Source organism: Triticum dicoccoides, chromosome 5B (genome assembly GCF_002162155.2).
Source record: "Triticum dicoccoides isolate Atlit2015 ecotype Zavitan chromosome 5B, WEW_v2.0, whole genome shotgun sequence".
NCBI classification, from domain to species: Eukaryota; Viridiplantae; Streptophyta; class Magnoliopsida; order Poales; family Poaceae; genus Triticum; species Triticum dicoccoides.
The window spans coordinates 444,030,672-444,035,864 of NC_041389.1; the positions used below are offsets into that span (position 1 = coordinate 444,030,672).

Below are 5,193 nucleotides of genomic sequence, written 5' to 3' on the forward strand. Positions count from 1 at the left end.
AAATTGAGGGGTTCGCCATGTGGAGGAGTAAAATTTTTACTATTTTTACTCCTCTAACGGTTTTAAATGTTCGGCTGCGTATAAGTTAGAGAAGTAAACCACAAATTTTACTTCTCTATAGCCTTTTAAGGGATCGGTTTGAGACTGACAGTCTATGAGTAATGCTGGACATACAAAGAGTTACGGGGGATTTACAGACTAGTGAGTTTTGATTCAAGATTAAAGGGATAGAGGGGCCCACCCCTGTGAAAATCAGGAGGAGGGGTTAGTTAGAAAGGAAGAATCCTAGTCAATGTGTAACTTTTTGTGTGTATAGCATTATTGGACAACCTATCTAGGTCGGTGCACTCGCTGATATCGGGGGAATTGGTTTGAAGGGTCGTCAAGCCCCGTGCGATCGACGCAAAGGAGCTAGAGCGTGAAAATGGAGGCGGAAGCCCGCCAGATTGATGGCATCATGTAGGTTGTTGGTGCTAGGGTCGCACACCTCGAGTACCTAGCAACTAGCATGAGGCGAGCCCTACAGGCCGGGGCCAGACAATGTGTTCTAGATGTCCATGGAGATTGAATGGTTGTCTCCAAACCAAAACTGAACGAAACAAGAGCACGGACTGGATGCCCATGGAGGAGAATACTACTAGATGTGTAACAGTAGTTCTACTCAGCCACAAGCTGTGCATCTGGCGTGGCGGTGTGCGCTGGCTCATTGCGGCGCCGTGCATCTCGTCATGGCGGGGTTCGGGCCGGGCCAGCCACAAGCTGGCCGGGTGTGAGGGAGGCGACTGGAGCAAGGCAGGATGACGTGGTGCAGCGGCGGTACCGACGGGTCCGGCAGTAGTGCGGTGGCACGCTTATGATGGAGGTGGTGCTGTCTGGAGGCGGCGGCATGAGCCCACAGTCAGGCGGGTGACAACGCTGAGATGGCTTGGCCAGATTGGAGTTCTGGCGAGCAGCAAGCGGCTGGTCACCCCTGTGTGCTGTGGCGAGCCGCGATGCCTCCTGCTGGTCCTGGCATGGGAGTTCTTCGGGTGAGGCAGGTCTTATAGTCGCAAGGCCATCCCTTGGAGTGGGCGACAGCCGTCGCGGGTGGTCCTGGACATTGCCGGGGGAGTGGGGTGGTCGCGGTTCTCCCGTCTAGACTGAGAGTTGGTGGTGTGGCCTAGCTTTCTCCCTTGCCATGCATGCGGCCGGTCGCCTGCCCTCGGCTTTGTGGCTACGTCGACAAGGTGATGCAGTCGCGGCGGTGTGTGGATACTTGGACTGTATCACCAAGTCCCTGGAGGTGTGGAGATGGGCAACATACGAATGAAAATATTGCTTGGCTTTCGCCGGGCCAGCGGCGGTTGCATTTGTGGTTGTCATTCCCCTCCTTGGAGGCGTCACTGAGGCGTGTTTCCGGTGCGCTCTTTGTAGTTGGTGATTGTCTCCGGGCGAAAGCCTCGATTCGGAGTTGGATCGGCACGGTGTCCTGGACGTCATTTCTCCGTTGGGAGCATGGCGTGTTTGGAGACATGGATGCTTCCTTGTTGTTCTCCCCCGGTGCCCGCCGGGGTCCTTTTTTGATCCTTGGCGGCGCTATGTATGCCCATCACCGGTGTGTCCAAAACGGTGCCTCCCTCGGACCGGATCGAGTCCTGCCATCCACTTGCCTTTTCCTCTTAGGCGTTCAGAGTGGGTGGTGCGTCGACAAGTAAAGCTCTGCGAAAGTTTCGTCTTCGTAGGTGTCCGATGTTGTTCGTGACGCGGTGTTGTGTTTCAAGTTAGGACAGGGTCTTTTGTTTGTGGCTTGCTTTGCGGTGGTGATCGTCTTTGGTCTTACCTGGGTGTGGGGTATGTGCTACGCTCATTCGCAGTGAGTGCTAGCTTTTTTGTAATTAATATTCCGCCTTCTATATAGCTATGATACATCTTGGCGTACTTTTGAAAAAAAAAGTTAATAGAATCAAAAACTAGTTTTCGAAACAATTTCACCTAGATCAGTTTTTTATTTTTATTTTTGCAAGGGAGTTGGATTAATTCAGTATTAGAAAAACTTCAGTTTTTTGTTAGCATGTTATTTGCTTGGTTGTCACTAATACTAGACGATACCCCACGGTTTGCCGCGGGATTCAAATCAGACGGATGTTAGCTGACCAAGCTAGCAAATCCAATGGCTAAAACAATTTGGATGATGTGGAAGCACGCATGTGCAGAAAAATAGCCGTCTTATAACATAAGAGTGTTATTGGTACTACTATAGTGTCAAAAACGATATTATATTATGGAACAAAGGGAGTAGCAATTAATGACTTATAGTGGGGCTTGTCTATATAAGATATATAAAGTGAATATGCGGAAATTCCTTTTGGAGCTCGGGCTCCAGTGAGGCCTCCAAATTCAAATTTGAAATTTCATTAAAATTCATATTTTTACATTTAAAAAAATTCTGAAAAAATTTCAGATATACATGAAGGCATAACACACATGTGTGTAAATTTTCAGTTTAAAATACATTGAAATGAGGGTTGTGCAAAAAAAAAAACAAATCTGTGGTTGTTTAACACATGATACTATTCATCCTCCCAAACCATGAATTTGTCTTTTTTGTACAACTCGCAACTCAAGGTATTTTATCATGAATTTTTTACACACACGTGAGTTACATACACGCATATTTTTTTCAGAATTTTTTGAACCATAGAAGTTTGAATTTGAATTTTTCAAAAATTAAGGCCTCCATGGAGTTCGGACTCCAAAACACATTTCTCGTGAATATTTATTGAACTAAAAATAGTTTTTCCGTGCAGGTTCTAACCGCCTGGAAGTTAATATAATCAAAAACTAATTTTCAAAACAATCAATTCGAAAAAAGAAACAGTATAATAAAAGAAGCCGAAATACTTACACGAGAGCTGCTCGTATAAGCTGTAGCATTGCATCCGACGACGATAATTATGTTATCATCCGATATCCAGAAAGGTGTATCCGTGAAGTCCAGGTAGCCAAATTGGTAAATCATAGTACCAGTGGCTGTGTCATTGCACTGCGACGAGATCGTCATGGCGTTCATCCAGGCCTTGCCGTCAGGCAAGGAGATCTTGGTCACCTCGATCGGCTCGTTATACCACGTTGTATTTACAAAAGGCTTGCTGACGCCGCCAACCACAGACGTGCAGTTGATGGTAAAGCCGCTGTGCAACGCGCACTTCTCGTCGATGCCAAACGGGAATGGAATGTCGACGTTGCCACACTTAGCCGGGCAGTCGGGACGCTGGCCTGCCGGTACATCGGCCGTGGCCAACACCCAAATCGCCGAAAGGCAGAGAAGAGCATGCCAGGAAAGAAGAAACCGAGAACACCCCAGCTTCACCATTGCAGGTTAACCGGTAGGTGTGGATGTGTCCTCCTGTCCTGAGTTCCTAGCTATTCCAGGGCTATAAATAGTTCTCGCGAATGGACAACGGGAGCCTGAAGGTTGACTACTACTTGACTTGTGGTTATACATACTATATAGTTATTTTTCAAGAAATGGAAACGTTTTTTTTTTCAGGAAATGGAATGCCGCTGTGCAACTGGACTTGTGGTTAGACAAAAAAGCATAATAGTTATTTTTCAAGAAATGGAAAGCTTTTTTTTTTGTGAAATCAAGAAATGGAAACCTCCTTCATAATATTATTCACCATTTTCAAGAAATGGAACTCTACCAGTCCTGCTAGAGTTGCTCTTAGGGTATCCAGTTTTGTTCCAGTGGTTTGATGGCTTTTAACAGCCGAATTGACGCATGTGGCAAAATTAGAAAAAAAAAAAGCAACAGAGCCAATGAGGTTACCGGTTTCAGGTTTTCACTGGCCAGATCATCGGCTCAATTTGTTCACTCGCAACGAAATAACTGAATATTTAAGCTAATCCTTTTTTAATAAACTAACCTCATATCAATTGAATTCACATAATTTTGGATTTAATTGGTATTGGGCCTTTAATGTCCTGTGGCTCAAGGTCTGGGTTTAATTCCTAGCTTACACACCTTTTTTAGAGTTTTTTTTACCGATTTTTGCTAAATGATATTTGCATCTGAAAGAAAAAACAAGGCGGGAATACTATTGAAAAGATACCTCTTCGGTCAGTAACCAATAGCGGAATTTGGATGCCCATATTGATTACTACATATTTCACGAAGATCTTCATCGGTTGAACCACGATATCGAGGATTCAGTTAATTCTGTATGCAATTTCCTTTGTCCGGTGATATGTTACTTGCCCGAGATTCGATCGTCGATATCTCCATACCTAGTTCAATCTCATCACTGGAAAGTCTTTTTACTCGTTCCGTAATACAAGATCTCATGACTAAATTCATTAGTCATATGAAACTTCTTGTGAAGTTGTATTACTGAGACGGCCCAGAGATATCTCTCCGCCACACGGAGCGACAAATCTCAGTCTCGATCCATGCAACCCAACAGACACCTTCAGAGATACCTGTAGAGCACATTTACGATCACTCAGTTACGAAGTGATGTTTGATAGCACACGATGTATTCCTCCAGTGTCCGGGAGTGACATGATCTCATGGTCTAAGGAATAGATACTTGACATTAAGAAAGCTATAGCAAATAACTAAGCGATACGATCTGTTGCTAAGCTTAAGGTTGGATCTGCCCATCACATCATTCTCCTAATGATGTGATCCTATTATCAAATGACAACTCGTGTCTATGGTTAGAAAACCTTAACAATCTTTGATCAACGAGCTAGCCTAGTAGAGGCTCACTAGGGACATGGTGTTGTCTATGTATTCACACATGTATTTAAGTTCCCAGTCAATACAATTCTAGCATAAATAATAAACATTTATCATGCACAGAAAATATGATAATAATCAATTTATTATTGTCTCTAGGGCATATTCTGAACAACCATATGGGCCTGATAGCCATAATAACCGTTATTATAACAATCTTAGCCAAAACTACTATAGCTTCATCTATGGATCACCATAATTTATGAGTGTCCTTCATATCTGGCCTCTCAGTCGCCATGTATGATATCTCGGTGTTGCCTTTAGGGTGCACTTCATTCTTATTGGAAAAGGAGGATTATCCTCGGCCATGCAACCATATTATGAAGCAAATGATCAACGGGTCCAAAATTCGGTACACGCTTACAAGAGTGCACTTCATATGGCAGATGCACGTAAATTGCATGTGGCGTGAA

At 44.3% G+C, this 5,193-nt stretch overlaps 1 pseudogene; it reads right to left on the reverse strand.

The window, feature by feature from the left end:
- LOC119310321 overlaps positions 1-3,352 on the reverse strand; it is a 6,408-nt pseudogene extending 3,056 nt beyond the window's left edge.
- Positions 3,353-5,193: the final 1,841 nt, after the last annotated feature.